Source organism: Gorilla gorilla, chromosome 13 (genome assembly GCF_029281585.2).
Source record: "Gorilla gorilla gorilla isolate KB3781 chromosome 13, NHGRI_mGorGor1-v2.1_pri, whole genome shotgun sequence".
Taxonomy (NCBI): Eukaryota; Metazoa; Chordata; class Mammalia; order Primates; family Hominidae; genus Gorilla; species Gorilla gorilla.
The window spans coordinates 15,428,348-15,441,759 of NC_073237.2; the positions used below are offsets into that span (position 1 = coordinate 15,428,348).

The 13,412-nt window shown below is 41.8% G+C and overlaps 1 pseudogene; it reads right to left on the reverse strand.

Moving 5' to 3' along the window:
• Positions 1–11,786: 11,786 nt before the first annotated feature.
• Positions 11,787–13,015, reverse strand: LOC101129808 (putative vomeronasal receptor-like protein 4; annotated as a pseudogene).
• Between the last annotated feature and the right edge of the window lie 397 nt (positions 13,016–13,412).

Consider the following 13,412-nt stretch of genomic DNA (forward strand, 5'->3'; position numbering starts at 1 on the left):
CAATCAGAGTAGGCCTCCGGGCTTTCTCTTATCCAATGCTGGAACGTGTAGTCCATGAACCGCATATGCATAACTTCAGTACATAAATGGTACTGAAGAAGAGTCAGGCTATTCCAGGTTCTTCTGTGTCTGCTCACCGAGCTGCTCCGAGCCCGGCTTAGAGGACCAGGACAGACTGGAGGCTGTAGCCTGCTGCACCGTGGCTGGCCTCCTTGCAGTTGGTGGCGACAGACACTGTAGTGTGGCTGGAAAGGTAGGAAGGGGAAAATAGTTTGGGGATAGATGGAAGAGTAAAGAGGGTGGTTAGTGCCAAAAGGAAAAAAGGATGGCGAGCCGGAGAAGGCATTGCATAAAGACGGTGAGGAAAAGATGTTGGGAAAAAAAAATTGGGGGGTAGATGGAGGGGGAAAAACAGGGTGGTGAACAGGAGGGAGAGAAGGTTTCACAGAAAGATGGTGGGGAAAAAGTTTTTGGGTAGATGGAAGGGGGTAAGAGAGGGTTGTGAGGGGGGAACGGGAATGAGCAGGAAGGAGAGAAGGTTTGCAAAAATATGGTGGGGAGAGAAGAAAGGGAAAGAAGACTGTGGGTAAAAAGATTTTGAGTAGATGGAGGGGGGAAAAGGGTGACAAGTGGGAGGAGAAAAGGGTGCAGAGAGGGAGGGGGAAGAGAGAGTGGCGAGCAGGAGGGAGAGAAGGTTTTGCGAAAAGACAGTGAGGAGAGAAGCTTTTGGGTAGATGGAGGGGGGAAAGAGGGTGGCCAGTGGGAGAAGGGTAAAGAGGGTGGCGAGCGGGAAAGAGAAAAGGTTTTGCGAAAAGACGATAGGCAGAAAAGAAAGTGTAGAAAGAAAAGACAGTGGGTAAAAAGTGTTTGGGTAGATGGAGGGGGAAAGGAGGGTGGCAAGCGGGAGGAGAATAGAAAGTGTGGCCAGAGGAAGTGGGGAAAGAGGACTGGGAAAAAGGCGATGGGGAAAATACTTTGGGGTAGATGGAGGGCAAAAAGAGGGTGGCAAGCAGGATAGAGGAAGAAGAGGGCGAGCGGGAAGAGGGGAAGGCTTTGTGAAAAGATGGCAGGGAAAAATTGGGGAGGTAGATGGGTTAAAAGAGCGTGGTGAGCAGGAGTAGAGAAGAGGCTTTGCAAAAAGACGGCGCGAAAATGTTTTTGGGTAGGTGGAGAAGGGAAAGGGTGGCAACGAGGAAGGGAAAAAAGGTGATAGGGAAACAGTTTTTGGGTAGACGGAAGGGGAAAGAGAGGGTGGCGAGCAGCAGGAGTGGGGAGAAGGCTTTGGGAAAAGATGAGGGAAATGTTTTTGGGGAGATGAAGGAGCAAAAGAGGGTGATGAGAGCGGGAGGGGAAAAAAGGGTGGCCAGAGAGAGGGAGAAAAGACGGTGGGGAAAAGTTTTGGGGTAGATGGGTGGGGAAAACGGAAGTGAGCGGTAAAGTATAGAAGGTTTTGCAAAAAGGCAGTGGGGAAAAAATGGTGGGGAAAATGTTTTGGCGTAGATGGAGGAAGAAAAAGGGTGGCGAGAGAGGGAGCCAAAGACGGTCGGGAAAAAAATTCCTCCTGTTACTGATTTTTTAATACTCTTCCACTCCGGTCAGAAAAAATAATTGATATGATTTCAGGTACATCCCTGTGGGTCTCAGAGCCGCCCCCTCCTTGTCTGCAAAGAGGGAGGTGCGGTACCCACTCCGGGGACCCCCTCCATCCTTGGGTCACTCAGCGTGTGAGTCAGCTTGGCCTTCTCCTTCACAGACAAGTGGCATTGTCACAAGAGAGCGTGGGCCATTCAGAGGACTCTCACCCTCATGAGGCTGGCATTGCGTGACACCGCGTTGGAGCCAGAGGCAATCTCAAAACGCATGGGCCCTGCTTCCCTCTTCTCAGAAATGAGGAGAACCTCTGGTAGAGATGACTTTTGGGGGCTCACTGGGTCGGTGCAGGGGGGGTGTCTGGGGCCGAGGTGGGACCCGGCTCTCAGGAGCCTCTTTACACTTCAGGTTGTCTGTGCCGAGCAGATCCTGGGCTGTTGAATCATGGTAGGCAAACCACAGAACGATCTTTTGGGGTGAAACCTCACGCTTTGTTCACTCACTGGCGTCGTCAAACCACACCTGCAAAGAGTTGGCAAACCATTCCCTAAGCACAGAAATCCTCATGCTTATTTGCGGCCATTCCGAGACCTGCAGGTGGCTAGGGAGAGAGCCATAAGGTATTTCTTGTGGCGGGGGCGGGGGGCCCTCCCTGGCATTCCCAGGGCTGCCCCCAGGACCTGGAATCAAGCAGGAGAAAGAAGGACATAACCGAGAGAAGGCTTCCTCTCCGTGAGGCCGTGGAGTCCGGCCCCGGTGGAAAATAAACTTCTTAATACGATTGAGATCAACAGACAGGGCTTTTCTCTGTGATACATTTAAGCAAATTGAATGCAATTACCTCAATTGAATTCAGAGCAAGGCCTGCCCTGACCTTCCGCTGAAGCGTTCTGCCCGCTTGGAGAGCAGGCTGGGGCACACATGACATCATTTGGACAATTTGCACATATTTATACAATTTGTCATGATGCCGTCTGCACAGGCTGGAGGCTGCGAGGTTTGCCTCCAGCACCGCTGTGAAATCAGGCCTGTGAGAATCACGTGCTGGACATATCTCTTGTGTGTGCTATTTACTTCGAATTCAAGTGTACCTAGTCACTAGTGGGGGGAGTGGGGTGGATGTGTGTGTGTGTGTGTGTGTGTGTGTGTGTGTGTGTGTGTGGTGAGCAGAAGAGGCAAATCCGTTGATACAAATCAACAAGCAATATTATGGTATAAGGGAGGGAAACAAAGCCAGCAGGTGCTATAATACATGTCAAAAAAAATCTCTTTTATGCTTATGCCACTGTAAGACAACAGACAGCTGTGTAGAGGTGTGGCTTCAGCGACTGCCGAGGAAGGGTTATTTGCAGGTACAGCCATGGGATGTCAGAGGTGTCTCTATTCTGACCTCAGGCACTGAGGTCCTGCCCACGAATGGTGTGGTAGCGTGGGGAATATTCGAAGGAAAACAGAGAGATGTCTGGATGATCTGTTTTGTTGCAGGAAGCAAACCAGCATGATGCAGGCAGCCTGAACTGAGAAAAGGAGGTTTCCGGATTTCCAAAGACACACTGAGTTCGCTGACATGTATCAGGGAGAAAAGCTCATTCAGGGATCTCCGCTGTATTACAAATTTTAATTTCTCCTGGCGTGGGAGTTCACAGCAGCCTTATGGAGGGAAATTCCTCCAAGCCTGCGTGTCATAAACTGAACTACAGGGTTTAGGGTCCTCAGGCTGCCCAGGGATGCTGGAGGTCCACAGGTCAACTGCAGGGAGACGGATTCCCCAAATGAGCAAGAGGGTTCTGATGCTCAGGAAATAGATTAGTAGCTCCAGGCAGGTGTGGCTTCATGACCGTAAGGAAATGGAAGCAAAGAGTTGTTGGGCATGTAGAACTTTCATTTCTTGCACATTTATTCGGAGACAGAGCGTATGCATTTTTGGTAGAAAATTCAATATTGCTGTTGATCTCAAATGCAAGTGTAGCTGGGCACACATGCATACAGCTGTTTACCTTGAATTCAAGTGTACCTGGGCTGCTGTTTACTTTGAATTCAAGTGTATCTGGGCATGCATGCATACTGCTGTTCACCTCGAATTCAAGTGTAGCTGAGCACACATCTGTTCTCCTGTTTATCTTGAATTCAAGTGTTATCTGGGCATGCCTCGTGCTGCTGTTCACCTTGAAGTCAAGTGTACCTGAGCACGCATCTGTTCTGCTGTTTACCTTGAATTCAAGTGTAGCTGAGCACACATCTGTTCTGCTGTTTATCTCGAATTCAAGTGTATCTGGGCATGCATCGTGCTGATGTTTACCTCAAACTCAAGTGTAGCTGGGCACACATCGTGCTGCCGTTCACCTTGAATTCAAGTGTACCTGAGCATGCATCCATACTGCTGTTTATCTCAAATTCAAGTGTACCTGGGCACGCATCTTTTCTGCTGTTTATCTCGAATTCAAGTGTAGCTGGGCACGCACGCATACTGCTGTTCACCTCGAATTCAAGTGTACCTGAGCATGCATCTGTTCTGCTGTTTACCTCGAATTCCACTGTACCTGGGTACGCATGCCATACTTTTATTGGTTAACTAGAACAATTTGTAAAGCAAACTATCATCATTTTCCCCAAGTTGTAACCCTTGGCAAATCATTTCTCCCAAGTTTCAACTTTGTTGAAATGGAAGCTAAGAAATTCCACACAATGTATATATTCCTGGTAAAGTTTGCCCAGTACCTGAGCCAGCACCTAGGGAGGTAAGAGCAGACAGTGGAGGTTGGGGTACAGACAGATTTGGTTGACCCAGACCAAATCTGATCTTCTAGAACCAAGAAATCCCACAGAGACAGGACAAATTGGCCCGTTTGGGGCCAGCGTCCTGTGGGATCCCAGACGCTTATGTTATGTGTATTTTAACACAATTTTAAAAATTGGAAAATAAAACAAAACACCTAGAGCCATGATCTCTAAGGCCATATGTGTTCTGCCCCTATTACTCCTCACTTATTCCATTTCAGCCCCACTGGCCTTTTTCTGGCTCCTCAGACATGCCAAGCACTCCCTGCCTCAGGGCCTTTGCAGTGTCTGTTGCCCTCACGTGGAATGCTCTTCCCACAGATCTCTCTATGACTCTCTCTCTCTCACTTGCTCTGCTCTAATGTCTCTTTTTCAGTGAGGCCTTTCCTGATCACCCTACAGAAAAGCACCCAGCAATATTCTCTATTCCTTTTCCTTGCCTTGTCTTGGTAGCCCTTGCTCCTTGCTGACATATAGAAAGAATATGTGTTTATGCAATGGTGAATGTGATGACCACAGATTTTTCCCCAGCCCTGTTCTAGGAAGAGACTGGGAAATGGGTCATTCTTGTCCCCTATTCCAATTCTCTCCTTCTATAATGGCTTATTTTTCCTTTTTAATGTTCTAACCTAATGTCGAGCAATTTCAGTTGATTTTTTCATAAGCTGGAAGGCCCATGAAATCTCTTTCTATGGCCATTATTTTCTCAAACACCGCAGTGTCTTTTTTCAGTGTTTTTCATATATAATGATATTCCTAGGAATATCTCTTTGGCCTTCCTATCTAAATTCACCCAATGTGGTGTTCTTCATATTTCAAGTGAATTCAATACTGCCTTCATAATTGTTGGCCCCTTTAAACTTTTATTGTCCCTGATAGGTAGGTGCTCATCTTATTGGTTAAATGAATGATTTCGGCAATTTTGCTTTTTAAATTATTTTTATTTTTATTTTGAGACAGGGTCTCAGTCTGTTGCCCAGGCTGGAGTGCAGTGACGTGATCTCAGCTCACTGCAGCCTCGACATCCCAGGCTCAAGCAATCTTCCCACCTCAGCCTCCCAAGTAGTTGGGATTACAGACATGTGCCACAGCACTCCACTAATTTTTTTTCTATTTTTGTAGAGACAGGATCTTGTTATGTTTCCCAGGCTGGTCTGTAACTCATACACTCAGGTAATCAGCCCATCTGGGTCTCCCAAAGTGCTGGGATTACAGGCTTCAGCCACAATGCCCAGCCTAAAATGTCTTTTTGATAGAGTGATTTTGAAGATTAAGCAGGCTAGTGGGTCAAGCACGTAGTACAACATTTGAAGCCCAAAGGCAGGGAGTGTGAGCCCCAGGTGGTGGTGGCAGGGATGAAAGGAGAAGCAGGAGGCAATGGGGAATGAGACACTTGAGACTGGAACTCAGGGCTCTTCAGAGAGAGAAGCTTCCAGGTCCTGGAGAAGGGGCGAGACCCATGCGAGTCCCCTGGACGCTCAAAAGGAAGGGCCAGGTTTCCCTGACACAGCGGGCTCCGTGGTCTCCTCCCCTCCTTTTCACCTCAGGAGGGAGGGAAAGAGGGGAAGAGAAGGTCCTGCAGAGGAGGCAGGATGGCCGGTTGAGGGGGGCCTTGGGCGCTTTTTCCCAAGGGCTGCCTCCTGCGGCTGCCCCAGGGGCTTCCTTGAATAAGAATTCCCTGCTCACCCGCTGAGAGCCAGGGTGGGTCCTCTGTCCCTCACCATGAAGTTCAATGAGTATTGGAGAGTCCCCATGAGGTGAAGGGGCTTCAGCCCAACCATTGGTCCCTGCTGCACTCACTCTTCAAGAAGGACCACCAGCTGCCTGATGGTGAGCATGGAGCAGGTCTGAGTGGACCAGACTAGGGCCAAGAAACACACAAAATTGAAACACAAAGAAATACAAAACATGAACAGACCAATAACAAATAATGAGATCAAAGCTGTAATAAAAAGTCTCCCAGTAAAGAAAAGCCCCAATATTCTATGGCTTCACTACTGAATTCTAACAAATATTTAAAGAACTAACACCAATCCTACTGAAACTATTCCACAAAATAGAGATGGGGAATACTTCCAAACTCCTTCTATAACACCAGAATTACCTTTATACCAAAATCAAAGACACTTTAAAAAAAGAAAACTACAATATCTCCAATTAATATTGACGCAAAAATCCTCAACAAAATGCTAGCAAACCTTTAAGCAATACATTAAAAATATCATTCTTCATGATCATGTGTGATTTATCACACCCTTGTGATTTATCACAAGGATGCAAGAATGGTTGCAAATCAATCCAAATGATACATCACATCAACAAAATGAAGGAAAAGATTATATAATCATTTAAATTAAGGCATTTTAAAAAAAGCATTCGCTAAAATTCAACATCCCATCATGATTAAAAACCCTCAAAAACCTGGGTAGAGAAAGAACATTATTAACATAATAAAAGCCATATATGACATACCCACAGCTAGTATCATACTGACAAGGGAAACACTGAAATCCCCTTCTCTAAGATCTGGAACATGACCAGGATGCCCACTTTCACCACTGTTATTCTCCATAGTACTGGAAGTCCTAGCAAAAGCAATCAGACAAGAGAGAGAAATAAAGGGCATCTAAAGTGAAGAAGACAAATTATCCTTGTTTTGCAGATGATATAATCTTATATTTGTAAAAAACCTGAAGACTCCACAAAAACTACTAGAACTGATAAATTCAGTAGAGTTTCTGGATACAAATCAATATATAAAAATCAGTAGCTTTTTTTTTTTTTTGAGACAGAGTCTCGCTCTGTCACCCAGGCTGGAGTGCAGTGGTGCAATCTTGGCTCACTGCAAGCTCCGCCTCCTGGATTCACATCATTCTCCTGCCTCGGCCTCCCAAGGAGCTGGGGCTACAGGCACCCACCATCACACCTGGCTAACTTTTTTTGTATTTTTAGTAGAGACGGGGTTTCATCGTGTTAGCCAGTATGGTCTCGATCTCCTGACCTCGTGATCTGCCCACCTCACCTTCCCAAAGTGCTGGGATTACAGGCATCAGCCACCGTGCCCAGCAGGAATCAGTAGCATTTCTATATGCCAAGAGTGAACAATCTGAAAAAGAATTTAAAAAGAAATACCATTTATCATAGCCACAAATAGAACTAAATACATAGAAATCAACCAAACAAGTAAAGGATTTCTACAACAAAAACTATAACACAATCATAAAATAATTTGAAGACACAAAAATTGAAAGATATTCCATGTTCATGGATCGATAGTGTTAGTATGTTAAAATGTCTATATTACCCAAAGCAATTCACAGATTAAATGCAGGAATCACATTAACTGACTTCAAATTATATTACAAAGCTACAGTAACTGTAGCAGCCTGGTACTGGCATAAAAATAGACACATAAACCAATGGAATTGAACAGATAACCCAGAAAAAAATTTTATACATTTTCACTGAACTCATTTTCAACAAAGGTGCCAAGAACTTAAATTAGGGAAAAGACAATCTCTTCAATAAATCATGCTTGGAAAACTGGATATCTACATGCAAAAGAATGAAATTATAACCCCAACTCTTGCCATATACAAAAGTCAAATCAAAATGGATTAAATACTTAAATCTAAGACCTCAAATTAAAAAACTACTGCAAGAAAACATTGGGGAAAGTCTCTCCAGGTCTTGGCAAAAATGTCTTGAGTAATACCCCACAAGCACAGGCAACGAAAGCAAATATGGACAAATGAAGTTACATCAAGTTAAAAATCTTCTGCATGTCAAAGGAAATGATCAATAAAGTGAGGAAACAACCCACAGAATAGGAGAACATATTTGCAAACTATTCACCTGACAAAGGATGAATAACTAGAACAGATAAGCAGCTCAAACTACTGTATAGCAAAAAAATCTAGTAATCTGATCTTTAAAATGGGCAAAATATTTCAATAAACATTTCTTAAAAGAAGGCATATGAATTGCAAGCAGTTATATTATCAGAAACATGCAAATCAAAACTACAATGAGATATCATCTTACCCCAGTTAAAATGAATTTTGTCCAAAAGTCAGGCAACAGCAAATGCCAGTGAGAATGTGGAGAAATGGGAAGCTTGGTACTCTGTTGGTGGAAATGTAAATTAGTACAACCACTATGGAAAACAGCTTGGAGGTTTCTCATAAAACTAAACTAGAGCTTCCATATAATCCAGCAATTTCACTGCTAAGTATATACTCACAAGAAAGGAACTCAGTATGTTGAAAAGATGTCTACATTCCCATGTTTGTTGCAGCATTGTTGAAAATAGCCAAGATTTGGAAGCAACATAAGTGTCAATCAACAGATGAATGGATAAAGAAAATGTAGTATGTATACACAGTGGAGCCAGAAAAAAGAATGAGATTCTGTCATTTTTAACAACATGGATGAGGGTTATTATGTTAAATGAAATAAGCCAGGCACAGAAAGACAAACTTTGCATGTTCTCACTTATTTATGGGCACTAAGGATCCCATTAAGTTGAACTCAACGGAGATAGAGAGTAGAAGGATGGTTACCACAGGATGAGAAGCATAGTAGGGGGGCAGTTTGGTAGGGCCATGGAGGGAAATGAGGATGGCTAATGGGTACAAGAAATAGTTAAAAAGAATGAATAAGAGGTAGAGGTACTATTTGATTGCACAACAGGGTATTTGTGCTGATAGCACAACAGTAGTATTTGTACTGATAACACAGTTTGTACTGGTAGCACAACAGTAGTACTTGATACCACAACACTGCAATTGTCAATAATTGACAATTATTATAATCAATAATAATTTAGTTGTACCTTTTAAAATAACTGAAATCATATAATTCAATTTTTGTAATACAGAGTAAATGCTTGAGGAGATGGATACCCCATTTACCATGCTGTGATTGTTACACGTTGCATGCCTGTATCAAAGTATCTCATGTACCCCATTTATACACACAACTACTGTATACCCACAAAAAATAAAAATAAATGTGATATAATAATCAGGTATGGTTTTGCTGGGGTATATATTACATTGTTGTATTTTGCCTAGTCTATAGGATTAGGGGGAATAGCTGTGGTAAATTCCCACAGAGGCAGTTGCAAAACTCCCTACACTTCTCTCTCCCATTTGCACTTTAGTTTGTTAAAATCTGCTAAAGCTGTTTCTAATTCACTACTTTGTAGCATTCTTTGGCTTTGTTTTGGAGGACTAGTAAATCAGTTAGCTGATATTGGTTTGAAAACCCTGAATCATAGGTCTTAAGCATTATTTGGAATTCCTTGGCAAACCTAAGGTGTCTTGAGTCAGATCAGGAAATCCAAACATCAGAGCACTTAATTCGGACTTGGTGTAAAGTGTATATCTTATGTTTGAACCCACTCTTCCTGTGGGTTTTGTTTTAAAAGAAATGACTACTATTTTGTCTTCTGTAGCTATTTCTGGACGCTTTGTGGTTTAAGGAGGAATACAGGGAGGAGAAAGAGAAAAAAATGAAATCATCCAGGCAAGGAAGTTTAGAAAGCAGAGGTTTAGGAGAAGAAAAAGAAGAGACAGTTTCTGGCAGCTTCCTGATTTTAGAAGCTGATTTTGCTACTTTTCTTTAATTCTGAGGTAGTTTCAAATATTTTGTTGTTACCTTTCTGGAAAGAAATAAGTTTATCGTTTCTACTTTTGGATGTTTTTAGGTGCCAGCTAAAATACAACCCTCATTTATTTTCCTTGATGCGGAAACCTAACTTCTCTAATTTAGCATACGAGAAGACCAGTTTGGGAATATTTAAATTTCTTCACTTTGGGAACCTTAGATGTTGGTCGTCCTTAGTAAAATCCTCCCTTTACATAAATGTTTGCAAGAAGAGGTGCTATAATTATCACACATAAAACCAGCTGGGGTGCCCAAAGGGGGACACTCTCCTTGCCTGTCCTCGATTTTAGAGATTTTTTTTCTCATTTTTCTTTAAAAGGAGTAGTTGAACTGTGGCTTGTCATTTGGTTAGAGGATCAGAGTGTGCCGATTGTGGATGAGACTCCATGGTGTCTATCACTGAGTCATTTTTGTCCTCTTGTATCTCCCAGTTTCTCTGTCTTGGCGTTTATCACCTCCAGGGAGATGCAAATCAAAACAATACCAGACATTACCTTATCTTAAGTAGAATGGCTATAATCAAAATGACAAAGGAGAACAAGTGTTGGCAAGGATGTGGAATAAAGGGAACTCTTATAAACTGTTGGTTTGAATACAAATTAATACAGCCACTATGAAAAACAAGTATGGAAGTTTCTCAACCTAAAATGGAACTACTGTATGTTCCAGCAATTCCACAACTAGGCATATAGCCAAAAGAAATAAAATCAGTATGTTAAAGAGATAGCTACACTCCCATGTTTATTACAGCACTATTGACAATGGCCAAGATATGGAATCAATCACAGTGCCCATCAAAGAATAAATGGATAAGACAACATGGTATGTAAACATAATGAAATACTATTTGGCCACAAATATATGGCATAATAAAATAAATGGCAGAATAAAATTTTGCCATTTAAGACAACATAGATGAACCTGAAGGACATTATGTTAAGTGAAATAAGCCAGACATAGAGAGACAAATAACACAGGAATTTATTAAATGTGGAATCTAAACAAGCTTATCTCTTAGAAGTAGAGAGTAGAATGGTGGTTACCAGAGCCTGCGGTGGTTAGTGGGGAGGACAGGATGGAAAGATGTTGGTCAAAGGAAACATAATTATTATTAGATAGAAGCAATATATTTTACAAGATCTGTTATGCAGCACGGCAGCCATACTTAATTATGATATATTGCAGTCCTGAAAAATGAAAAGGTAGTTGATGTTAAGTGTTGTCACCACAAAAAACAATAACTTTTAGATCATGCATTTGTTAATTAGCTAGATTTAATCATTTTATAATCTATATGTAATTCAAAACATACATAATAAACTTACACAATGTTATTTTCAATTAAAAACAAATTTTAAAATTATGCTTAAAAAATTTTTTATTCAAGCTAGAATTTGAATATAGCTAAATATCTTCAATAAATAAGAAAAATTAAAATAATTTCAAAAATTAAAACTAAGAGATTTGCTTGCCAAAAGGAGCTGCGTAAGAGTGTACTCAAGAAGAAAATAACATTTTCCTGTATAAAGGTAAAATTAAAATGAAGGGGTGAGAGACAGACCTTGAGAATACAAAATCATAGTGGACATTGAATTGAGGAAAGCACAAAGTTCTTGGCACCAAAAAATTAAAAGATATTGAGATATTATAAAAGTACAATTCACATGTTTTATTTAAATCAGAAAGAAAATTATGTGCTTTTTGTATAATTTAATTGATCACAAAGAAATAATTTTTAGAAAATTTTATCACCAACTTGTTAAAAATAGATGGCACTTCCATTGCAACTTTTGCAGAATATTGATGATTCTTTTATCAGATCTGATTAGCACCAGAGGACTGACAGTGGCATAGGCATTGACCAAAAACTTGTGGACACCATAGGTGACAGGGCCAATTACCCATAACAGCATTGCGGATGATGAGAGGATGAAGTCCACTGAGTACATCAGCACAAAGAAATTCACCAGCATCAGGATGGTCTTGGTGGCCATTTTCACTAGAGAGGTCCTTAATATAAGGCTGCTGCTGTGAAAGTGCTGGGAGTGCCTCTGATGCCTGGACAAAAGAAGGACCATGTATATAATTGAGAGCAGCGTGATTCCTATGAAGAAGGCATCTCTGGATAATGACAGCATAAGAAATAGCGCCCTGATGAGGACATTCATTGGGAAAAATGTGCAATATTTGCTGATATTCAAAATCATCTGGGTCATTGGAATAACCTACAGTGTAGATTATCATGTCACTACTGAAAGACAAATTGTTAAACCAAAAAACGAATAAGCCCAGGATATCGTATTTTGTAAATGTATGTTTAAATCTCACCAACCAGGAGGTGCTGGGGCTGATGGTAATGGCCTGGAGCATGCTCAGGAGGCAGGTGGTGCAGATTGAGAGGCCCCTCATCACCTTGTGCAAATAGAAGAAAGCTTTAGGCTGGGCGCGGTGGCTCACACCTGTAATCCCAGCACTTTGGGAGGCCGAGGCGGGTGGATCACGAGGTCAGGAGATCAAGACCATCCTGGCTAACACGGTGAAACCCCGTCTCTACTAAAAAATACAAAAAAATTTAGCCGGGCGTTGTGGCAGGCGCCTGTAGTCCCAGCCACATGGGAGGCTGAGGCAGGAGAATGGCGTGAACCCGGGAGGTGGAGTTTGCAGTGAGCTGAGGTCGTGCCACTGCACTCCAGCCTGGGCAACAGAGTGAGACTCCATCTCCAAAAAAAAAAAAAAAGAAAGCTTTACATCTAAAGTTATTCTGAAAATTCAGTGACTCAAACATGTCTGGAGACAAAAACTCCATTGCAGTGAAGAGCATTACTAGGTGGACAAAGGCCAAATGACAGGTGACCAGGTCATGGGTCTTAGGCCTGTGATCCTGAAAGAATGTAAAAATGTGGAAGAGAAGATGGAAGATGTTGGCTGAGATTCTAATGCTAGCTTGACAATTAAAGGCATTTTTAAAAGATAACATAAGTGAAAACTGTGTTCATCCTAATGGCATAGAAGAAACATATTTTGTAGATCTGAAAAAAAATGACTTCATATCATCAATGTTCTTTCTTCAGTGTTTGAAATTATTACCATCATTATTATTTTTATTTTACTCACTTATTCTTGATTAACCTTGATGCTAAATTCTTGATAATATACCCCCTGCACTCTTTTCTAAGCCAAATAATTATATATATATATAATTATTACTCTCTATATATAATGAATACATTTACAATCATGCCTGTATAGGGTGCACACTATCTATATTCCTAATGCCCTTTGCCCTCCATCTTTAGAAATCAATTTTTGTTATTTTGTGTTCTCTCATTTTATTTTTAGCACCCAATTCAGTGACAGGCATATAAAATGAATCA